Here is a 27,419-nt window from a genome sequence, read left to right on the forward strand (position 1 = left end):
CCGAGCAACTTTGTCGTCATCTGTAATGTGTTGAACCACGGTTAGTTTATTCGGCTTCAAGTACAATCCTTTAAGGAATACGTGCCAAACTGTCGTTCGTGGAATGCCAGTCTCTCGTAACTCACGTCAACTTGGTTACTTCAGTTTACGTACAAAGTTTTCTCTGAGTTGTTCGACAGCAACTTCAGTCCTGGTGATTTTGTACGTTTAACAAACAATCTATCCAATGAAGGTTTTGTGCCAAGAGTAAATTGTACACCTACTAGGAGACTCCCTATCGTACTCTACGAAAATTACATTGCACTGTAGTTGCCGACTGCAAACCGTGAAACCAAAAAACACAGCAAGCACATTCCTCACCAGTAAATGTATCAATTTTTAACAACACTAGTGACAGCGCTGGTGGCCGAATTCTGTACTAATGAACTACATGAGTCAAAACTTGATGTAGTTTGCTATGAAATGAGATCTCAAACGAATCTGTAAGTTATTTAGATAAATTTTTAAATATTTTTAAATCTGCGAAGTACCTTTTGAATCACCCGGTATAAATAAGATCTAAAAGGCAAATATTAAAAAAAATAATTGTACGGATTTAACGATAAATAAAACGTTTAGATCACTTTATCTGTAGTAAATAATATTAAAATTTTATACGAAATACTTCTTCCAAAAAAAGAAGTAACCAAGTTGTAATATCACCCGGAAAATAATATAGAATAAATATTTCAATTTACAAAATTACAGTTACAAAATTTAAATAAATATTGTATTAAGTGAAAAACGTACTGTTAAGGAAAAATAAAGGTGACAAAGCAAGAATGAAAAAAGCAGGAAAAAAGCATGGTAGATAGGTTGAGAGGAGGAACGTCTCAAAGAGGTGTGTGTGTGTTTGTGTGCGTGTGTCTTATATCCTAGTGTAATGTGGCGTAAAATTTTTTTATGTATCGTCAAAAAGGACGGTTTTATATTTGACAGACGAATAGCGGTGGTAGAGCAGGAAGGGGTGGCTGAGCTGCTTATGGTTTTCGCATGAGTGCTTGCCCTAAGCAGGAGGAGGAATACACTCCCCACTCCCGAGTATACTACAAGAGAACTTTTTATTGGCTATAAAACGACACGGTTCTTTTGATCCACTTGTACGAAAATTCGCCCAAAAGTAGTACCATCGCCTTTCATCTCTGTGACCTCTTATTAAACTACCACCATTAAATCGGATAAATTTCAGGAGCTAATTAATTTTTTAAGATCAATCTGTGCTTTCAACTCGCACACCAACGTAAGTAAAGAGCAAAACAGACATAATTTTTAATAGATTAATTATTACTTAAATATTAAAATGTAAATATCAATTCATTGTATTTAAATAAGTACTTTTTTTAAAATCTAAACGACAGTGATTTTCTTCTACAAAAGTATACGAAGCATATACAAAATGAAATGATTCCGACCACTTCATTCTCATATAAAACCGTAAAGAAATAAAAACGTACTCTATTATGCGGAAAAGATTTCTCGCAAAAGATTTAAGATTTATTATAAAAAATAAACCTATAATGTCTGTCTGGTTATTACCCTTAACTCCCAACCCTTTTAAAAAATTCTAATAATTTAAGAAAAGGAAAAATAAACTACATTAATACAAACCTAAACCACCTCCATCTCTTTTAAACCCCTAGACGCTTTGTGTTGAATATGTTGCTTCATTAAATAGATGCTCGGATCATACTGAAAGCAGGATCGTGAAGATGCTAGATTGAATTTACTAACATTAAAATATCCTATTATATTCAAACTTTTGAAACAAGTAACTATTCTTCGTGTACATCTACTACGTGGAGGTAACGTATTCCACAGAAAGGGTGTGCATCGGTTTGCTGCTGCTTTGCTCAATTTTCCTTTTGATTGTGACGTATTGTGTATAACAGCCGCGATTCAAACGAAGGAACTAGTAAGAGTTGCATTTTCGAGATTAATGACTTTTATATAACAAGAGATTCTGAGGTGAAATATAGGAAGATGTCACTTGTAGAACTGACTGAATTTCCCTTTGAAATCGATGTTTTATTTTTCATATCATCGCTTTTTTTAGCCAGCTCGAGACTAGGACGTAATCCAGTCAAGGAGAAATATACCCCCCACTAGCAAATATACTGCATAAGAACTTTTTATTGGCTATAAAACGACAAGGTTCTTTTGATCCACTTGTACGAAAATTCGTCCAAAAGTAGTACCATCGCCTGTCATCTCTTAATATATACACATAATACATAAATATATACATAATTTTTAATATGTGTATATGTACATAAACTATACTATGTGCGTAATAGAAACATGCTTCCATATACATAGGAAAGAAACTAGATCCATAAAAGTAGGTCTATCGCTGTTTCTCGTCCCCAGTAAAGAATTTACTGGTGTTGATACATAAATTAAGAAGAGTAGCGGCTCGGTTATAAGCACTGTGGTACTGCAGCACCCCCTATTTTCACTTGATATTATCGATAACATTTAATATAATGAGTTCTTCTTTTTTAATTCTTTATTTATACTTGTACAATATATAATCCTTCAGCTTAATGTCAGTATCCATCCTCCAGTTTATGAAAAAAATAAAAATTCTTTGTATGGAACTGTGCGCTTCACAGTTTCAGCAGCGTGGTGTTTGCCTGTTGCGCGGAAGCGCACATAGGAAGCTGTACACGAGACTGCGAGGTAGAGACAGCACTGTCGCTCCCGTAGTTCCGACCCTGGCGTGCTGGTGGAAGGTAGTTTTTTTTTTACTCCGCCTTTGTAGAGCGTAAAAACCGCGTACCACATTCTTGAAAGTGTTAAACTGTAGAATTAGATTATTATCCTGCTTCCAGCTTTTTATTTGATTCATTATTTTTCGATTCCCACAGAATAAACGTTTCTGGTGCAGCACCACCATTAATTTTAGCTACGAGCCGCCACTGGTTAAAAATCTAATCTACTTAACCTTCATAACCTTGAGATTTACCTCCGATTAACAAGAATTTTAATATTTTGTTGCAATATTCGAACTGTTATTTTTAAAAAAATGTTCTGCTTCCAAGAACTAATAAAATACTTGAGACTTTCAAGGTAACTTTTCAAAGCCAAGGCGGGGAGTTGGTTAGACCCCGTTTAACTGAGAAAACTTCAATATTCAAACTTTTTTTAATCCTTTCTTCCGAAATAAACAATTAATTATTTAAATAATAAATAAATAATTCAATTGTACTGAAAAGAATTACAAACCTTAATATCTATATATCAAACCCTCCTTCATTTAAAAAACAATTGCATAATCAATAAGAAAAACAGAAAATGTAACAAATCAATTAAGATTAGATTATCGCAATAATATAATCAGACCACAAAGACATCTGACCCTCCATTCATTTATCTTTATCAATTAAAAATAACTGAAAACTTGCAAAATTTAAGCTGTTAGTTTTGGTGTAAATGTTTACGTGTATACCAGCTTCTTACCATACAACAGCGCGATATTAGTTTTGACAAAATTTAGAGGGGGGAAGATCTTAACAACTAAAATATATACTGCTTTATTATATAACATCAAGTATACCAACACTTTAGCAAAAAATTAATTTCATAAAATTTGAAGACAAAATACATTAAAGGTAACTCGGGATCTTTCCTATGCTAGGTTATGCATAAAATTTTGTTTTTAACCTATTTCAAAGAAAAGGCTCTCAATTGGACTAGTATGTATTTTATTTGTTAAATGCATGTACAAAATCCTTATCGATTAAAATATTTAAGCGTTGGAAAAATTAAAATACATAGCAGTTTTTTTTTTACCGCGTTCTTTGTTTATATTTTTTTAAGACTATGTTTCTCGCTTTTACGTTTCATTTTTTCATACCGGGATCGTATTTTACAGATTTCTCCAAATATAGAAAATTAATAGCATTATTTAATATAATATTAATTAATATATTTACGCAAGAAACGTTTTATTTTTAATTAAATTCCGAATAAAGTAAATTATTTTTAGGTATAAAGCAGGACTAATTAAATTTTTATCAAATATACTCATATAATTCGTATATTAATACGGAGACTGTACTTACATGAAGTATAAGAGAAAAATTCTTACAGAAAAACAGTTTGATGCCTAAGTTTACAACTTAGTACTCTTAACTAAAGACAGAAACGTAAATAGTTAATGGAGAGAGAAACCTAGAAAAGAATGAGAAAAATAAGAACGAAAAAAGCGTACAGAGCAAAATTAAAAACGCAAAAGCGTGAGGAACAAGAAAAGATATTACATAGGAAGCACCACTGACCATTTTAGGTGCTTCTAAATAATGAAATAAGCTGTCATTTATTACTACTCACCAGAAATAATTTTAACCAAAAAAAAAAAAAAAAAATGCATGGTCTTATTAATATGCGTCTGTTACATTTGTTATCAGGAAAATTAACGATAATATAATTATATATCACAAATTATTATCACGAAACAAAATACTAATCTAACAATCACTTAACAAAACAAGTAAGGCTAATTTTGGGCATATTAAAAAACTAAAAACAGAACAGAATCGGTCTGCCTTGGTCACTGATATTCATTTAAAAATCACACACAGCATCCTTCTGAAATATATCGTAATATACTTAATAACATATTTATAACAGATGTTCGTAGAATTGGAAAAAGGAAGCGTTTGAGGTTCCGTCTACTTTCATTGTGTTCTCGACCGCTTTGAGTGACTATCAGCGTATTTATATTAACCGTATTGAAATTAATACATAAATTCTGTAAATAAATTATTAATAAATATGCAATATAAAAAAGGGTAAAAAATTAGATTTGTAAAAAAAGTCCTTCATCTCGAATTGATGATTAATTGTACAAATAATAAAAATAATAACGGAATACAGAAGATCAAATACGTATATTGGTGTAAGTAAAATCTTAACAAAACAAAGAGGCTAAGTAAATTTCTAAGCTAAAAAAAACAAACATATTTTTAATAATAAAAACTGAGCCGATTTGAAAAGAGTGATTTTTTCAAGAACGATATTAATTGTAACGTTGGGTGTTCTACTATAATACATATACAACTGATTATATAAATAGTTTTACGTAATATATTTACCATACCATAATAAAATGTAAGTTGTTTTTAGCGAATAACATCATTATTGAAATCAAATGACTTAATTTGTAGTTAAAGGATAACCACTTAATAAGTGGTAAACAAGCACAGCTTATGTGAAATCAAAAACTGGTAATAAATAAACCTGAATATCACAGTCAATGTTTTCAGAAAGTAATGATTTTAGTTCTCTACTCCAGTATAAGAAAATCAGGAAAATCACCACTACTTTTTTCATTACTTCTCACTTCGAACGAAAAGTAATCGAAAGCATTACAGAGTAAGAAAATACGAATGTAAAATTCTACCTAGACTCCAATGTTACTACAGGATTAAAATCTGACTGGGTACAAGAATATTCAAGCGCGCACGTGTATACACATAGTGGAACTCTAGAAGTTAACCAGTAATAAAAAACTTAAAAATTCTAAGATTAATTGAGAATCAATTCTATGGCCAAACTTTGTGTTTATCATAACTTTAAATAACCACAATGAGCGAATAAGATGAAACAAGAATTTCTACTGGCGAAAGGATAACGCCAAAATAGTGCCAGAACATAAATTTTTAAATAAGATTTTTAGTTTAGGTGTTTGGTGCCTAAATATCCTATTAATCAATCTAATTTCCTGATATCGATGTTACAAGAAACATAATCCTTGACCCTAGGCGGGGTTTGTAGGGATAAAAGCGCGTGATCTTCCGGTACTATTAAATCTAATGATCTCGGTCAAAATTAAGTAATGAGAAATTGCTAAGTACAACTTTGGTATTTAGACTTAAAGTTAAGAAATCCTGTTACGTTACAAGGAGGATCTCTTCTCGGTAAAGTAAACATTGACATTTATTAAATTATTATCTTCCATAGTAGAAAGCTAAATTATCTAGAATGTAAATTAAGTTTTAAACTTAGCGAATCGGTTTACTTTATCGCTTTAGAGTATTAAATCCAAAAAAAATGTATTATTATAAATAAATTTTTTGCTAAAATCAGTACATTTCTTCTTACCAAAACAGCAAAATAAAAAAAACGAGTTAAAAATAATAATTTTGTTAAAAAATGTATCACAAAAAACGTTTTAAATAAAACTTCTTAATCCCAGTTTTACCTGTTTTGATTATTCAAACCGTGTAGCAGCTGCTGTTAAGAAAAAAAAATATTTATCATATTAACAGATATAAAGAAAATCCTTCTTTTAACTATGTAAACTTCAGTAGCTTAATTAAAATATAATTAACATTAATATAAAGCCAAAAAGATCATTTCGGATAAGAATTTTAATTATACTTCTTAAGAGGACGTAAAAAACGAAGTTCAATAACGAACAACGTCGCAGAAGAGTATATTGAAAGAAAATATTATCATAACGAAATACACTACTGTGAAGAAAATATATTAGTCAGTTTACTTTCCTTTACTTCCTTATAAGAATAAATTTGTTGAATCTTATGAATTATGCTTCATCTGTTATGCATGAGTCTAGTTTACTTCATTCACTCTTTGAAAATAAACCGCTTGAAAATCCAGCAGTCAAGCATAATGAGAATATTCTCTTGATATTTTCATCAACACGTAAGTTTGGATATTATTTCCAAAGATATTAACGCGTTTACGAATAAAGAAAGATGAAATATAGAGATTTATAAATATAAGAAAAGTTTATTTTCTGAATATTAAAAAATATAGTTTCCCCAATTTAAAAAATGGACGAGAAAAACAATTAAATAGGCGGTCTTCTATAAAAGTTACAATACAGTCTTTCAGGAATCTGAATAATACTTATTAGTATATGTTAAATAATCGTGTAATAAAATAAATTAAATACGACAGCAAATAGTTTTTTAACATTTTTTTAAATTTTTATCCCACATTCTAACGATCCAGAGTAATTATTATTCTGATAAACAATATTTGCAGTATGTTTAATTTGCAATTTACCGTTTTTAATGTCCGAGATTATGGCATGTTTATAATTTCACGGTTTAATACAATATAATAAAATCAGGTACTAAAGAACACAATAACAAAATCAAATCGCTAAGACAGCAAAACCAGCCATTTCTTTTTACATACACAGGTTCTAGTGACAAACATAAGTACTGTATGATGTAAAGAAAATTTACTAATTGCAGAGTAACATTACAGCTGATCACTCGTAATTTCAAACTGCAATTAAAAAAGTATATATTAATTATTTCTATTAATTTTTTTTTTAATTATACGATTTAATATTAATAAAAATAAAATTCTGTTAGTTTTTTCTCAGTCTGACATGGGATTTTGACCATACTTGACCAGTGTGTTTTCGATTGAAAATAAATCTAGTAACGATGTGGGTTACTTGGTCGATTCCATTTTTTCTATAGGGATCCCATTTTAATACGAGACAAATTGTTTTTATCCTACAACAAATTCCACAGATGATTCAGTAAGATACGAAACACTATTAAGAATACCATTTAAAAATAAGTTGTGATACAATTTGTTCATCACATTTCTTTCGTTAAGATCCAGTATACAAATGGTTTGCAGAAAACATTAGCTCAACACAAATACGTTTAAGCACAGAGTTGTATGTAGAAAAACGTCTTTTATTGAAATCTAAAAGAAACTTTATGTAGTAGGAAAATGATCGAATTAAAGTTTAAGCTTGACAGAATGTGTTTTGGTTCCATTTTTCGCAGTGAGTTGAAGATGTATATGGAGTTAATAAAAGTTTAATCCAGAAAGTAGTGCAGACCATAAAGTCATTCTTGTTCCTATTTTTTTAAATATGGGAGCATAGTGTTATTACTGCCAGCTGTTATATTTAGTAACAAAATAATTTATCTGTCACATCTAAGCCGCATATCATCGATTTTGTACAATTTTGTTTTTGTTTTAAAGTATACTTTTTTCACTCATACATGTTAATTAGAAATTTGGTTAAATGCAAAGTAAACATGGAAAATAGGAAATTTTGAAACGCGTAGCGGCACATGTGTACAGATGGCAGCACCTTATGTAGTCGAGACAGAGACAGCCTTGCTAATTAGTAACAATGAATCAGTGAACCGGTTCACAACGCGCATTTGCCGTAAAAATTTATAAAAACGGTGACAATTACAGGTCATTACGCTTTCAGGTAATTTCGACGTCACTACAAGTTAGCAGGTCATGGATCGTGTTCCAGTTAGCCATGCGCTCAAAACATGGAATTGAATTTTGAGGAGATTGATTAACTTTAAAGTTAAACTGTTAGGAGCTCCACGAATTCAGCTTATCCCAGCAAATACTTAAGGTGTTCGGACGTTGTTAGTAAGAAGCCCTCGACGTTCTACTCGTAAACACGCATCAGCTTTACGCCTCAGCCGAATAACCTTTAGCCGAACAACGAATACTCCTCCAGGAGTTACAATTCCATCCTCCATACAAAATGCAAATGATGTAGCAGTTAAAACCAATGGACCATCTGGTGTGGTGGCAGTTAAATAAAAAAAAATTATGGAAAAGATCAACTTTCATTGAAAACTTGATCCAGTCGGTCGAAGCGCACTTACATTAACACGAAGATGCGGTTAAAGAAAATGTGAATTCTAATGGAATGTATGTAATACTTTTAATTTTCAATAATAAAATTTACAAAAACATTTTTTAACGTTGGTGACGGTTATTGCAAAATGTCCCCCTTTCCTGTTCATCTTGTGCTTTATCTTCAAGTTAATACTTCAATTTTAAAACCAAATATCAGTCGGCTCTAACTTAGCGTAAAACGTTGAGCTATGTGCCAAATAGCACTCTACAATAAAATATAAAGTGTAAGTGAAAGAAATTGAGAAAACTCAAAATTTGATTTCTGATTTTATTTCATAACAACGGGACGATTAGAGCACGAGATACTAAGGATTGAAAGATTGAAACTACCCCGGGACAGATTCTTTTATCATGCGTTAGAGCCCCTCTTTCAAACGCGTTCGGGTATCTCGAAAGTTTTAGAAATTACGGATTATTTTTCCAAAGGTAAAAAGAAGTTTTTTCTTGAAGGTACCAACTAATTTAATATCAATTTTGAAACGTCTAGGGAGTGTAGAAGCCTCTCAAAAACTCACTTTTTGGTTTCGTATTTTTACTATGATTTAGAGACTGGCCAAGCCAAACAACAGAATTTACTTAAAAAAAGAGCTTTCTGTAAATAATATCAGCTAATCCTTTTAAATGTAATACATTATCTCCATATAAGTTTTTTCAATACAACGTAAGTGTAAAATTTTTTAAGAAAGCATTAAATGAAGTTTGTACATTACGATTTTACGATTATTTTTAATTTTTCCCCATCGTTATTCCTCAGGATAAGATTTTACAGCATAATTATATATATATTACATATATTCATATATTGTATATAATTCCACGAAAACTCAAAAATCATTTGCGTTCATGAAAACTGGTTTTCCATAAATTACAGCATTTTGTAGACATACGTTTTTTAATGTATAATAAAAAAAAGGAAACGCAATAAGAAAATCGACTTTAAAAAGCTGCCAATAAATGTTAAAAAATAATACAGTTATTAAATTTTGACTTTTTTGTCGCTGCAAAAAAATAAGTTTCTTAGATTTAAAAAAATTCTAAATCGCATATTTGCGGGTAATTCAATTTGTAAATTTATGGGCATTTTTCCTATTTATATTTTTCATAAAGTACATAATATGAAAGTTAATACCGAACAACTATTGTGCAAAAGGTCGAAATAACAAATGATTACCAATATTCACGTATACATAGACTTCCACACGAGTGTACACATATGGAAGTAACGCGTACATTTCACCAAAGCGGAAGCTTCAGGAAAGAGTGCAGCAAACCAAAACATAAAAATATGATGATTAAAATTTAATTTAATTTAGCGCAATCCATCCGAGAAAAACCACTTCTCTTACTTTTAACATAAAAACAAAGTAAAAATAACTTCTAAAAAAAAAAAAGTAGATATAGTTGAAAAATAATATATTTACTTTAAAAATAAAAATTTTACGAAAATATTTATGTCAGATTAAAATTTCATCAACGAAAACCGAAAAGATATTTGTTACTTCAATTTATTTCTTCTACAGCCGATAAGTTACTATTATTCATTGAACTATTTCCACCGTTTCCCAAATATATCACACGATATCTTCAATAATATTTCCATCAAACTGTCTGCCTGCTTCCCAGGCTTTTTCTTTTTCTTTAATTACGCGGTGAATGCAATTTTTCCAAGCATTTGCATCTACATTATTAACACCTTTTATCAAAATTTTTTTACATCACTTAATGTTGTTTTATTACTCCCACTGTAGCCTTTGACTTGTGCCCATATCAATTCTATCAGGTTGCAATGGTGTAGAGGGAGGAAGACGCAAATTTTTGATTTTGCGATTTTATCTACTTGCTAGAGATACATTTTTGTTTAACTGGTTTAAATATTTTTAAAAGTTGTACTTGTAGCATGTCTTCCATGTACGCAATTTTAATCATTCGGCAATTTCCGATTTTCAGGTCGAGCATTTGGAATTTTTCAGTTTACGGCGCATTATCCATTAATATGACCGATCCTTCGGCAACAATTTCGACAATTTTTATATATCACTGCATAAGATTGTTACCTTTTATTCATTGTGATACTCTTGAGAAGATCTTTTTTTTTTCAAGTTAGTAAGCTCGTTACTGAAATAGAACGAAGATATTTTTTTCAGATAGCGGTTTCAGTAAAATCGTCCCCATCTTTTCAATCGTTTTCACACGCTTGCGAGTCTTTTTAGAGCTAACATGTTTACCGTCAATTTTGTGTTTCTTAATTATATTAAAAATTGTTCTTTCGTTAACGCCTGTTGCACTACTAGCTTTCCGAGTAATGTTTCTGACTGCAGTTACCTTGTTTTAAGGTTATATATAAGTTGCCGATTTTTTTTTCGGAGCTACGTAAGGGTTTTCCCGGTTTTTGTTTCACGACAGAATCACTCGCTACTAAAACCTGATTGGCACAAAAACAAAGGGTAAATTAAAATTAATTAAAATAACACTGCATAAAACTGTTATAAAAATGAAATATAAAACTGTATTGTACCGTACAGGGAAACATGATAACTTAGCCTCAAATACTTTCTTTATCTAAACTGAATAATGGTGTGAAGGATTACAAGTAGTTGTTAAGTATTCCTGGAGACGCAAACAATATTTAACTGCTTATTATCCGCATGACACGGCGCCAGACAGGTGATAGCTTCCAGTACATTATTATATGCATAAAACAATAATTGCAGTTGCACGTGGGAGTGACAGAATGAATCAACCTAAACTACTGAGATAATAAGCATGCTGAATTTATATTTACATCTGATACACCGTTTCCTGAGACTGACCATAATAATAAATGTAATAAATAATGTTCCATCATTATTGAAGAAAAGAAAATATTCTACAAACATCTTATGACAATATAGGCTTCAATCCTGTTTTATTTTAAATTAATTCTAGAACGTTCGTTAAAACGGGCTCATTTATTGTAGTACGAACGAACGAATAGAATACTATAAACTAATAAATAAATAAAATAATAAGTAAACTGGTTTCGTCCAGTTTCATACGAAACTGGACGAAACCAATGTTTCGACAAATATCCAATTTTGTACATTTTACAAATTCTTTATATAAATTAAATGAAGAGACAAAAACAAAGGTTAAGAAGCAACAAACAATCAACATACGAAAGACTAAATATATCCATACCGAACATACAAACGTACACAATAATTTTGTTGTTTGAATAAAAATTTTATCATTTACAGGTAACAAAAAAACAAGAAGTAATGTATTCACGGTAAAATAAATAACAACCTTCTAACGTACTTAATATTTTTTAATGAAACAAAAAAACGAATACTTAAATTGAGTCTTCAAAGAATCTCTTTTAATTAGTCACAAAATAATATTAAAATATTTAAAACTTCTATAGAGAAGCTTTTATTTAATAAAAAGAATAAAAATATATTATAATTTCCTTAAAATAAATTATAAGAAACTTCATCAAAACAAACGATTTTAAAATATTTAATAATTCAAAAAAGAAGAAAAAATTAAAGAAATGAAAAAACATTAACTGTACGGTATAAATTATAAACAATGGTTATGAAAAACATTTAATAAATGATAAATTCCAAAGAAACAGTAACACAAATAAGAAGCAAAAATTAATAAACAGAGAAAAAAAGACGCCAAAAAGATGAGAAAGTTGAAACAATACGTTTTTATAATTGAAAATGAAATACATCTCAATTACAAAATTTCTAGAATTTCTTATCTTATTATTTCGTATCTTACAAAGCCATCATTTTTGGTAACATTACAATCACTACAATATAACTTGTAAATTACATTTGTAAAGTGTATTTTGTTAAACAAATTTTTATAAATGCAAACAATAAAAATGGTAATTTTATTAAAATTACCTCAACAAAATATCTTAAATAAAGCAAAAATCGTTTGATGAACTGATTTAAAAAAAAAAATAATTTTCAAAAACTTTTTTGCTGGTTTGAAGCTACTTTCCACTAAACGTTACTAACCTTTTTTGGTAATATTTTAACCTTAGCATATTAATTACTAACATATTATTCCCATAATTATCTGTTCCCGGATAATGAAGGGAGACCACCTTTCCTTCTTTTACAAATCCCTTCACTAACAAATTAGCTAAACTACGATGTTTTAATACGTGGTCCAACAATCTAATTCTGCTTCTTGAAACTTCCTCCATCAAATTATATTTTTTTTACTATTTCTATTTTTACCATATATTTCACATGTTTCGTTACTATAAAAGTCATGCAGATATTTTAAATGTCTTTCTGATATTCAGGCCTATACTTGATAATATAATTTTTCTCTCCACATACAAGCTGTCCTTTCAAGTGCCAATCTGTTTACGATATCTTCCATACTTCGTCCATTTTTTGTAAATTTTATTACTTAAATACTAAACTTCTGCAATAACTATTATACTGTAATCTATCACAATATTTAATTTCTCACTATCCTCATTTCCACCACACATTACATCATCTTCGTTTTACTCTTATTAACTAAGCTGAATTTCTCTACTAGTAATAAATATTCGGAGTTTTCTAATTTCTTTTAACTAGTTTTTATTAACGACAGAAAACAATGATAAGGTAAATCTTACCATTTTTATTTTTTTTTACTTTGGATAGTTACTCCGCTCTCACATTGTTTAGTGATAATTAATCTCATTTTATAACCATGTTGAAAAACTATAGAGACAGCACAGCACACATCGTTATCTTACTCCTTTCGGAAGGAAAGCTTGTATTTGTTCAACTTCTATTTTTTATTGCTATTTCATTTTTGAATATATTATCTGTAAGTCGCCTTTCTGGCGAAATTTCAGTACAATCAGCATTAAAATTTAAACATTTTACTGTTCGATTAAAAATTATCAAATACCTTTCCCCGATCTACAAATGTCAGGTAGGTAATTTTATTAAGTCCGTCAATTAAAATTAATGTGAAGGCCTTTACTTCGTACAAGGAAGTAAAAAGATAGCGTTCCGTAGCACTCACGCGCGTTTTCATGACAACCGTTTTGCGTAAAGCTACGTCGAAAAAGGCGTAGCTTTACAATTTACATTATATTACATTTTCTTACACAAAATGTTTAAGAATGTAACCGATTTTAAAAAAACTACAAATAGTAAAATTACAAATTGAGAGTAATTTTGACGTTGTTGCAGAGATTAATTTGGTTTCTAGCAAACTGAGTACTGCTTAACCGTTTATTATAACTTGTAGTGGGTTATGCAAGGTGCTACAGAAATTATGCACAGGACCAACTAATGAGAAACTCGAAAAAAAAGCTTACGTAATTCTGTACACCGTAACGAAAAGTTACTAACTTTTTTTTAGACTACAAAAAACAACCTTGAGTTTTTAATACGCGTTTCACCATAAAAAAAATTGTAAATTACACATTTTAAAGATTCCATATACACAAAAAAGCAAATCTTTCCACCAAAAATATATAAATATAGGTTTCTATCAAATCATTTTTAAGCTTTCTAATTTTAAAGTAAATGTATCACTTACGTTGCTTTGAAAGTTCTCAGAATCATTTTTTGTACATATTTACAAGGCACCTACTAAGAGTAAAATTTATTCACATGAAAGATAAAAGTTTAAACTATCGTTTAAAGCATGGTATTTCTTTTTTTCCATTTTTAATTATGTGATTTCAATAATAGATGACTATTACAAATGATCTTTTTCTGTTTTGCTTCCTTGTACGAAGTAAAGTAAGTATTGTGATCGCGAAACATTTCGGTTTTCATATTTCAACGGAAATATCCATTTTGACTAGTTTCGGTGTGACGTCTGTAGGTAAGTGTTACGGGCGTATGTATCTCGCATAACTCACAAACGATTACCCGTAGGATGTTGAAATTTTGGATTTAGTACTCTTGTAACATCTAGTTGTGTGTCTCCCTTTTTTGTTGCAATCGAAATTAAACATAAAATTTTAATTAATGAATTATTTTGATTTTAAAGGGAAGGCATATCGGTTCAAATCAGACTTCATCTCAACTTTTTTTATACGTACTTTAATTTTTTTTTAAATTATATATATTGATTTATTAATAATTATTAAACCGTGATTGTAAAAAACGTTTACAATAAATAATTATTCAATAATAACAATAAAAAGAAATATGAAAAAAAAAAAAGTTATTAGTGAAATAAAGTTTTAAGTACTTATGAAAGTGTGTATATGTAGTTTAATAGGCACTACTTCTTATGTGCATATGTAAGAGTTGGTTAAGCATCTGATTATTTAATATTAATTGAAAATTATAATTTAGAATCGTATTATTTTTGGATTCTCTAGTTTAATTTTTGTTTGATTTTATTTACTTATTCGGGAATTTCTGTTTAATTTTATCACGACTAGTTTTGCACGACGTATAATTTAGTAATTGGCAACACCCAGTCTAAAAATCATAATAGAAGAATATACACATGGAAAAACCAGGTGATACTGCAAGAGATTATATCAGGGTTAAGCAAAGATTTAGAGATCAACTCTACTACGAAGCTTATCCTGGAGCACACATGATAGCGACCATAATTTAGTGATAATGAAAGGTACATTGGGGTTTAAAAATTTCAAGAAAAGGTGTCAGATGAATCAGTGGAATTTAGATAAGTTTGAGGAAGAGGAGGTAAAGATTTTTGAGGTGGAAATCCCAAGAGCTCTGAGTAAAAAAAATAAGGTAGAAAAAATATAAAAGAATGGGAGAATGTTAAAAAGCAAATTATTAAACCAGCAGAAGCGAACTTAGGCGAAAGAAGATCTGGTAGAAAACCTTGGATATCACAGGATATATTGCAGCTGATGGAAGACGTAATAAATATAAGAATGCCAGTGATGAAGAAAGTAAAAAGAACTATCGACAATTAAGAAATACTATAAACAGAAAGTGCAAACTAGCAAAGGAAGAGTGGATTAAAGAAAAGTGTTCAGAAGTGGAAAGAGAAATGATCATTGGCAAAATAGACTGAGCATACAGGAAAGTTAAAGATAATTTTTTGGTTCATAAATTAAAATCTAATAATGTGTTAGAGATGGCTCACTGATTTATAATATGAAATGAAAGGTCAATAGGAGGATGGAATATATTGAAAAGTTATATGGAGGAAATGAATTAGAAACTGGTGTTATAGAGGTAGAAGTCAAAGATGTGAATTTAAGAGCATTAAAAGAATGGAATGGCAGAAAGGCTCCTAGAATAGACTGAATATCTGCAGAATTATTGTGCAATGCAGGTGAGGAAGAGATAAGTAGATTATACAAACTGGTGTGTAATATTTACGAAAAAGGTGAACTTCCGTCAGACTTCAAGAGTGTTATTGTCATGATACCAAAGAAAGTGGAAGAGATAAATGTGAATACAGGACAATTAGCTTAACTACTCATACATAAAAAATCTTAACTAGAATTCTGTACAGAAGAATTGACAGGAGAGTGGAAGTAGTCTTAGGGGAAGACCAATTTGGTTTCAGGAAAAATATAGGAATAAGGGAAGCAATTTTAGCCCTCAGATTAATGGAAGAAGGAAGATTAAATAAAAACAAACCAACACACTTGGCATTTATAGACCTCGAAAAGGCATTCAATAACAGACTGGAATAAAATGTTCAGCATTTTAAAAAATAGGGTCCAAGTACACAGATTAACAACCAAGTACACAGAAGAACAATTGCAAACATTTATAGGAACCAAAGAGCAACAGTAATAATTGAAAAACATAAGAAAAAACCATAATAAAAAAGGAGTCTGACAAGGATGTTCCCTATCTCTGTTACTTTTTAATCCTTGCATAGAACTAGCAATTAATACTAAAATAGAACTAGCAATTAAAGAACAATTTAGACCAGAAATAACGATGCAAGGTGAAAAGAAAGATGCTATCATTTGCTGATGTAGTAATTCTAGCTGAGAATAAAAAAGATTTACAAGAAACTATGAACGGCATGGATGAAGTCCTACGCAACAATTACCAAATGAAAATAAACAAGAACAAAATGGAAGTAATGAAATGTAGCAGAAATATAGACGAACCATTGAATATAAAAATAGGAAGAGAAAAGATAAAGGAGGTAGAAGAATTTTATTACTTGGGAAGTAGAATTACTTAAGATTGACAAAGCAGGAACAGTATAAAATGCTGAATTAGCACAGGTGAAACAAGCCTGTCAGAAATATAATTTGTTTACATCAAACAATTTAAATTTAAAAAATATATTTTTGCAAGTATATGTTTGGAGTGTAGCTAGCTTTATATGGAAGTGAAACTTGGACAATCTGATACCTGAGATGAAAAGATTAGAAGCTTTTAAAATGTGGTGCTATAGGAGAATGCTAAAAATCAGGTCTTGTGGTACATTAGTGAAAACATTACTCCAAAACAGCATAAATTTTTTTTTGTGCACAAACTACAGAATATTTTGGAAAAGGTAATGTACATGTTAACTTGATGAAAAGTAAATATCGATTTAACAACATAGTAATTGGTAGTAATACATATATATAAATGTAAACTGGTGACTTGGCCAACTGAAATACTTTTTTACATGGAGACGAGACAATATTTTTATTTATTTAAAGATACATGTAACTGAATTTATTGGCTGTGAAAATCAGAATAATTTTCTGTTTACAATATTACAAAGATAATAAGAAATATAAAGTCAAACAAAATTGTAACTGATAAGTATGTAAAAAAATGTAAATTAAATGAAATAATTTTTTGATATTGTAATGGAATATTAATAGTAATATGAAAATACTTTCATACAGCAATACATTTGTAAATGAATGTAATGTACAATGAATTAATATATTATGATATACGACACTGCAAAGATTATATGCCATATTACAGAATAAATAAAGTTAAATGTGCATATCAGTTAAATATAATAATACTTATGTTTAGGTAATAAAAATCAATATGTTGAATGACTGAATAAATAACCTGTAGTGTTGTATTTGTATCTAGATGTATTGCGCATGTATGTAGTATAGTATGATGTATTAAGTTTTTTAATAGGTAAATACTCTGGTGCTATATACACTTTTAATAAATGGTGTAAGTGTACTCTGGTGCTGTATACACCTTGAATAAATGGGTAAGTACTGTGGTGCTGTATACATTATGAATAAATGGATAAGTATACTCTGATGCTATATACACACATTGAATAAATGAGTAAATTCTCTTGTTCAAGAGATTATTTAATCTCTTTTATCTAGAATCATGTAGATTTAGCATTTGTTCTAGTGTGTTGTTCGTGAGTCCTTTGCGTTAAGATGTATCCAATGGCTGGTGGTATGTAACCCATGCCACTGATGGTCTACATGTGTAAATAATGTTTATGTATACAATGCTGTGCGTATATATGTATGTATGTGTATGTTGTATGCATGTGTGCTTTCTATGTAGTATAGTAACTACTCTACTACAATTAGTTAATATATGTAGCTTAAAAATACAATAGTTATGAACACAATATTTTTGACAAAACAAATCAATGAATTACATCAGAGATGGGTAATAATTTATGTACGGATCCTTTGAACTGGCCATGAACTGTATTTAAATCAACAACTGTAGTAGTTGTCAGAACCTTAATAATTGTGTTATTTGCACAATGTGGATGTGTGTGTCTTCCAGTGCATGGAGAAGTATTCTTGTTGGTGATCCAACATTAATCAACAGAAGGTTACATGATAAATGGCGTTAAGTAACTGCAGAAGGCCTAAACAATTAATTGGAATTTTTTGGAAACTGGGTTCAGGAAAATTGTCGCAATAGAAGTAGGAACTGTTGTGAGAAAAGATTTTAGTAGGTATACCCCTAATTGATATGAATCTTTAAAGGTGGCGATAAACGACAATTCAGGTGATATTAATAGCTTTTTTAGCAAGAAACTGGGCAATAATTGAATTGCTATAGTCTGTAGTGCAAGTGGAGAACAGGAAGGAATCACTCGTAAAGTTGGTAACTAACCAAATTGTTGTACTTCAGTTCTAGACCTCTGCCCACCATGAAGAATCACAAGTGGACAGATTGAATTGCAGTAGTATTTATAAATGAGAAATCTAAATCTATTAATAACTAAATCTAAAAATAAATAATAAATCTAATAACTAATATAAAATCTACAATTATTTGATGTCTTGTTAATGTAGTCAATCACCACCATTCTTGTTTTTGTATATCTCTGATGCTGAAAACTGTCTTGAGTGAACTGAACAGAAGTGTAATGTGATTATATTAGAAAAATGATTCAATAATTGTCAATAACAGCAAATGATGTAGCATTTGTTCATCAATCTGCAACTGGACGTATTCAGTAATTCTATTACATATACTACAAACAGTTTAAATTTATTTAATTAATGATTCCAGTTCATTTGAATGATGAATCAAATGAAACTCATTTGATGAGTAATAACAGTATAAATGATTAATATGTAAATCCAACATGATGTTTCTACTATATTATTTTTGCAACTCAACTTGTCATTTTCATATCAGAGGTGCTATTATTCTCTTAAAGAGATTCTGTATAATAATTTCACAAGTTTTTTTTTTTTTTTTTTTTTTTTGTTGTAAATAACAGAATAATATTTTGTTTATTTTTAATTTAAAATGATCTAATCAAATTAGGTGACCAATTCTCATCTCCAATAACTAATGATGCGTTTAGATTTATTTTTTTACTATATTTATAATAAAATAACCTTTATTAAAAATTATTTTTTTAGATCTAAATTTCACGTAGATTTCCTTCTATAATCAACTTTATGTATATTTCAAAATCATAATTTTTATTATTTCCAACTTCTTGAAAAAGGATTAAATTTACACAAAGGTGATAAATTATGAGGTCCTATTATGTTGTATATTTTTATTGATATTAAAAATCGCTTTGTTTGTTTTAACTTAATCCAATTTTCATTTAATAGTGTATTATTTGTTTTATAATGAAGTACTGCTTTCGGAGCTCTTTTAATATTTACCTCAAACTCACATTTGTGATTGTAAACTTCAATAATTTTCTTGAAAAATTATTAAACTGCAATTCAAGCTGTGTTGCTACAATCACATCTTCAACGCATTATCTATTTTATATTTAAAATATTAGATTGATGTGAACATCACCCTCATCTTTTCATAGCCATTTGAGATATTTAATACTGAAATTAACCTGACAAAAATCTTTTAGTATGCATTAGTATATTTATTAGAACATTGCTCTCTAACTCATACAATGAAAGTGATAATTCAATTTTAATAAATGATAATTTGGTATAAAAATTGTACAAATTATAGCTTTCACTCAAATCAAATACTTGATTTCTCTTATTTCTAGACCAGGTTTATATCTGTTCAGACTCCTTTCTAACCTTAATGGTCTTTTATCATTAATTGTTGAGATTTTTAATTCATTATAGCAGTTTTCTTTGCCCATAGTGAATTTACAAATAATGTCTTTCTTTATTGTTATCTAAATAAATAAGCAGACCTAGATTGATACTCCTGTGACATTCATTAAAATTTCATAGGCCAAACTTGAATTGTGATAATTAGAAAAATTATTTTATTTTTCATCTTTATCAAAATGTTTCAATAATGTTTTAATTATGAATAAGTGTAGGATTACAATATGGAATATGGTTAACTTAAAATAAACTTTTTTACATATAATATTTGATGACCTTGTTTAGGCCCATTCACAATAAATTTGGACTTCATTTTGATTTGTTTTTTCTGTTTCATGCAAGAAAAGCTGACTCAATAAGTTACTATTTGTTTTGAATCTCTGTTTACTGTGATTATAACATTTGCTCTTGAAGAAAAATTTGTTTCTTTAAAATATCTAAAATGACAATTATTAAGGCATGAATTACCACTGTAGAAATGACAGTTAATTTTAAATATCTCTTTGATGAAACCATTGGTCCTGTATTTTTATAAACTAGTTAACAAAATAGTTGACAATGTAATTATTTACAGTATCATTCTTCACTTTTTTAATAATTAAATCAAAGTTAATGAAAGTACCTCTCTGTAGGAATTGCTTTTTGAAGATAATAATAAAGATAAATTAAATATCGATAAATTAAAATAATATGAATTGTTGCAAACCCAATCCCAATGCTGAATAATATCTGAATCTCCAATAATTCCTTTTTCTAGTATTACTCATGAATTGAAGTTTTGAATTTTATAACCATCAACATCTGTGGTCGAAGCACAAAAAAATATGTATGTTTGATGAATATTAAACGATGCTGGTTCAAACACTAAATAAGTATACACAATGTTGACTTTGTATTATATAGGGCTCCTTTATTTTAAATAAATAATGCATAATTAAGTATATTACATAAGTGTACTTAATAAATAATTACTTGATGTTTATTACATTGTTGAATAATATGTAATTTTCTGTACGTACATGTTAACATGATGAAAAGTAAATTTGGACTAAACAATAAAACAATTAGTAGTAATATATTGTTATGTATGTATATGTATTGTAATTTATTGTTAATAATATATGTCGGCTCGTCACTTAAACCAATTGAATTAAATATTTTATTTTATATAAAGAAGGAGGCAAGACAGTATTTATATTTATACAGAGGAAAAGATACATGTAACTGAACAGGTAATTTAACTTTTATTTATATTAAGTTATCCTCAGTTTCATAACCTTTCTTTCCCTTTCAAAAATCTGATGTGGACACCACATAACTTCCTTATACGCATATTAAATCACATATACAGATTTTCTGCTGCAATTCCTTTAAACTTATGTCATTTGAAAGTTAGATAAGTTCGTCCAATTCTTTAATAAAGTAAACCAGTCACAAAATTTCTGAAATATTAGTTTTCATTAACATCATATATTTATACAATTATTAATTCAACAATCTTACATGAAATATTAGGATAGAGTAAAAGTCCCTTTAATATTAAAAGAAAATGATAAATATAAAGAGGAAAAGAATGTCGTAATCAAAGAAATAATAAAGAGATTAAGAGAGGATAATGGTAAAGAGAGAGAAAATTTGTAACTAGAAAACGTGTATAAAAAATAAGATCTGAAGAATTATATCAAACCATAGAGCGATTAAATGATTAGCAACAAAAAAAAATTAGCAAAATGATGAACAACTCTACAATATCAGAGGAATAACAAATGGATAAGAATTTTTTGCAATTTATTAAAGATCGGGCATGTATACCACCTCAGTGTATATGTTGTTCTTTGAGGGTCTATTTTTCAGTCATTCTGTAGTTAACTTTAATGTACATAAAATTAAACAGAAATTGCAAAATAATTAAATAAAATTAAACAGAAATTAAACTAGATAATCAAAAAAATAATACGATTCTAAATTATAATTTTAATTAATATTAAATAATCAGATGTTTCCCCGAATCTATTACAAATACACATATGTAGTGAAGCCTATTAAATTACACGTACAAATTTTTAAAAGTAAAGTTTTATTTTACTAATAACTTCTGATTTTTTGATTTTTTTATTATTATTATTGTAAATAAAGTTTACAATGACAAATATTAATAAATAAATATATTAAATTAAAAAAAAAAGTTAAAAAAAAAGGAGATAAAGTCTGATTCTAACCGATGTGCCTACCCCTATGAAGATCCAAATATTTCATTTGGCTATAATTCTGGATCCTATGAATATAAGTACCACTTATGATATATCGTTGAAAATCACTCAATGAGGGCTTACTATTGCAGTTAAGAAAAAAGTCAAAAATCCAATTTTTTTTATACTGGGCTTTTTTGGACACTTTTGGTTCAGTCGATTGCAATAAAAAAGGGAGTGCATAAATAGATGTTACAAAAGTCCTAAATCCAAAATTTCAATATCCTACGGCTAATCGTTTTTGAGTTATGCTAGATACATACATGCGTACTTACGTACGCGTCCGTACTTACGTCACACGTCTACACGTACTTACGTCACGTCGAATTTAGTCAAAATCGATTCAGGGATGGTCAAAATAAATATTTCCGTTGAAATCTAAAAACCCTAATTTTTCGCGATCACAATACTTCCTTTACTTCGTAAATGGAAGTAATAAAAAAACACCTTTAAAAAAAAATACAAAGTGAGATCTGTACAAAAATTATTTTAAAACAGAGCGAGAGCGTAAAAATAAATAAATTTATTTTAATCGAAGCCGCTACGTAGGCAAAAAAACTACAGTCTTGAAATGTAAAATAGATATAAATAAATCTATTATACGTAGCGATTAATTATCTGTTCGCAAAGAGCTAAACGAAATTATGAAATATTTGTTGAAAACATAAAGTTATTTAACTCAGAAAATAAAAGGTTCCGTTAACAAGAGTTGATTTAAATCAAGAAGGGATGTCAGAAGTAGGGGTAGAAAAGTAAATGAGGGCCAAAAGCCATCTTAAGTTTTATGATAATTCCGGCGAAAAGGAAGGTAGGCGAGTGTGAGGATACGAAAAAGAAGAGAAAAGAGAAAGAATAAGTAAGAACGAGAGAGCACGAGCGAAGAAGAGCCATCAATTTGCGAGGAAGACTCAAAGGATTCCCTCGGGGAATGGAAATGAATTTGTGCCAAAAGATTCAAGGAGAGGCAAGACAGGAAAATAATAAAAAATGAAGCACGGTTTGAGGGGGTGCGGTTTGCGTTTCTTGGCACGCCCCGCCATAAGAGAATGAAATATGAGGTCCGCTACCGCTCTTGCACAGTCCTGAAACGAAACACTTCACCTGCTGTTTGGTAATTCTTTTGAACACAAGTGCTAATAAAAAGATCAAAGTCGACCGCCGACATAATAGAAATGTAAAGAAATAATAACATAAATGCATTATCACCGTCGTAATAAATCTACAATGTAAAAAATTCAAAAATCAAAAAGAGCAAACAGACGGGCGATTGTCAAACTTCTTAAAACACAAACATGAATACTAGGCTTATAAAATATAAAAATGTTGATAGTAGACTGACTCATGAGTAGCATGAAATGTTTACATTCAGCGTCATTTTATTTAATGGATGTTTACATTCAGCGTCAAAACCGTACTTGTTATTTAATGCATGTTTTTCTTTGGAATCCCGACTGATGAAGTAATGTACGAATTTACTATGTAAATCTAACAACAAACGCGTATTCATTAGGCAAAATAGACTTACATGGCATATCAAACATCTCATGCATTATGCCTGTGTTAAATTCAGCGTCATTTTATTAAACACTTCTCTAATGTATTTTATTATCCAAAAAATTACAATGAAATTGTAAACCGTACAGGAAGTCGTGCAGATATAATTTCTTCCGCTCAAAAGACAAAATTTATGTAATATAAATAAACATATTTTTCAAAAAACGATACTGATATCAAAAAAGGTAAAATACTTCATTTCTATTATCAAAATCGGTTATTAATTTGATTTTTTAAATTAATTTTTAAAAAAATTACATGTTAATATTTATGTAACATACAATAGATAATAAACAATGTTTAAGTGTTCCATGTAAGCAAAAAAAGGAAAAAATTGTTGCAAAACACTTATCGGCCCGATTTCATTTATAAGTAATAATATATATCATGTTTACAAAAATAATACAATTCTAATGATTATTCGTTGTTTAATAAATGAAATGTATATTTAAAATGTACAAATAATAATCGAAAAATCGTGGTGTGGTTGTTATTATTAACCGATCTTATACTAAATCGATATCATTATACTCTAATAAATATGAAAAACGGATATAACGGCTTATCAAGACCGTTGGGTGATACGAATAAAAGTAGAAAACAATCTGAATATTAAATTGCATTGTTTTAAATCTCAGTCGAGAAAGGAAGCAAAAAAAAGACTCGAAATAAATGTTGAAGATTGTAAACAGAGAATGGTTCAGAAAATTAGAATGCGAAAGTATAGATTGACAAGAAAGAGCAACGGAAACCCGGCAATATATTATCAATATATTATCAGATCATTCATGAACGCTGCGCGTGCGTGTTATATACGCTGATTTTGAATCGTTTATCATTTCAGATAGTTAGACTAGTTATACAACTAAAACAGATATTCAAAAAACATCCGGTCATTGTTGATATAACCAGATAAAAATGGTTCGGTTGTAAACAAAACTATACAGAGCTCTTACGAATGATGATAAAGTGGTTGAAAAACTTCTAGAAGAATTATGTAAGAAATATTTATATAAGACTTAACTATGACCGCAGTAGATAACAAATTTCAATAAGACACTAAATGCGTTATACGTGGCGATGAGTTCGACAGTGAGAATCGTGTAATACACCATTCTAGTGAGAATCGTGTAATACACCATTCTCATACTACCAGTAAATTTATCGGAGCGGCATATAAAAACTGCAACTTAAATTGTAAACCCGTAACGTATGTACAGATCGTATTCTACAACCTGTGGGGATACGATTCACATCACATTGTATTGGCGATGGATGAGTTGAAATAAGAAAATAAACTTGAAATTGCTGGTAAAGCAAACAATAGTGAAAAACTTATATCGATAACACTCAAGAATAACTTGTCGTACCGATTTATAAATTCATATCACTTTTTAGCTTACAGTCTGAACGACTTGGTGCAAAGTTTATTTGCTGCTAGTTATTCAATAACAGAGGGTCAAACAGCATATATATAGTTTAAAACAACTTTCTCAGTTTTGAAGTGATATTAAAAAAACCCGTGATACTAAAATAAAAGTAAATATGTTGTACATGTTAATTAAACGAAAAGCTGTTTAAAAATCGCGTCAGTTTTGAATGAAATACAACTGCCGCCCATCGAAGTGTTTTATGGTGATTTAAAGAAAAAAAGATCTCCAAATCAGATTATAAACATGCGAAAAACGTTTGGAATAACGTTAAAATTAACAAGCTCGGTGAATATCATGAATGCTATATAAAATTAGACGTCAAGTTGTTGCCTGATGTATTTGAACGTTTTCGTAACAAAATGATAAAAATAAACGATTTAGATCCGTCATTATCTTTCCGGGATGTATTTATCGTGATTTGCCACGTTAAAAGCTATTAAATTACAATTAGAATTGGTTACAGATCCTGATATGTATTAGTTTTTGGAAAAAGATATTTGCGGAGGCGTGTCAATGATTTCCAAACGTTACACTCTGGCTAACGATCCACAAATAAGTAATTACGATGAAAACAAACCAATCAAAATAATTAAATATTACGATGTGCGATCACTTAGGAGAAATATATGATGGAACTGTTACTCGTTGACGGATTCAGATGGTGTGACGAAAACGAACTCGAATATTTGCTAAGTAACCTAAACGATGTGAAAGATGATGCAAAGACGAGTAATATTTTAGAAGTTGATCTATCATATTCTGAACACCTACACGAATCGCATGAAGACTTTCCACTCACTCAAGTAAAAAAACTATTCCCAATAGTATGATTTCTACGTTTGTTAATGATGAAAAACGTGTGACGAGTAAAAAATATTGTGTATTTTGAACGATAAAAGCAAACACTTCGTACATTATAGAAATTTAAAATTATACCTTCAACAGGGGGTGGTGCTGTTTAATCAATCTCCATGGTTGAAAAATTATGTTAAGAAAAATGTCAAAACGTGGTGTGGTACAAGATCCGAATGAAAAAGTATGTAAACTACTACTAATCAACACTATATACGGGAAACTATTAAAAATGTAAGAAAGCGAATCGATATGAATTTGATTAGTAACAAATGTAAGTTTAAAAGATTAAACGCGAATCCAGGAGTAAAACACTACATTTATAGAACCGATATGGTTGGAGTATCAATGATGAAGAAAAGTATATACATAAAAAAAAAAACAAAAATATAGGTTTAACAATAACAAATTTGGCTAAATTAAACATGTACGATTATCACTACAATACTTTTTACCTAGATACAGCTATAAAAATATTAATGACCGGTTCGTTATTATACTGATTATACCGAAAGATGAACATCTTAAATATTACGGGGTGAAATGTTTGGATCAAACAGATGAGCGTTTCGCATCGAGTAAATAAATACAATATAGAACGTTTAAAGGATTAAACGGGACAACTAGTTCTTATTTACGAATTTGTCGAGTTAAGAGCGAATATACTTTGGAAAAAGGATGTAGATTATTGAAAGAAAAAACAAAAAAAGGGATTAAAAAGGTTGTCTTATATTTAATACAAATTATAGTTTGAAACTTTAAATCCCGAAATGTATAAAGATTTCTGTTTAATAAAAGGGCCACTTATTTCATACGAAAATCGTTAAGAAGTTTTGATCATTAAATTTAGCCGGTTTAACAACATAAAAAAGATCTATCACTGTACGATGATAAACGATCCGAACTGGAAAACAATATAGACACACTCCCCTACGGCCATGAAAAAATAAACGAATATAAGGTAAAAAAAGAAAAGAAATTTAATAATCGGGGATTTGCGCCGGCGTTGTTAAGACTTGTTTTTTCAGGTGGTACATCTTTTCCGTTCAACAACGTGATATCATCAAATTAAATACCGTCTTTCGTTTGTTTTCGTCCTTTATATAAAACGTAAAGGTTATTCTGATTGATTCCATCTAAATCAGGTTGCGT

The sequence above is a fragment of the Lycorma delicatula genome, chromosome 2 (assembly GCF_047948215.1).
Source record: "Lycorma delicatula isolate Av1 chromosome 2, ASM4794821v1, whole genome shotgun sequence".
Taxonomy (NCBI): domain Eukaryota; kingdom Metazoa; phylum Arthropoda; class Insecta; order Hemiptera; family Fulgoridae; genus Lycorma; species Lycorma delicatula.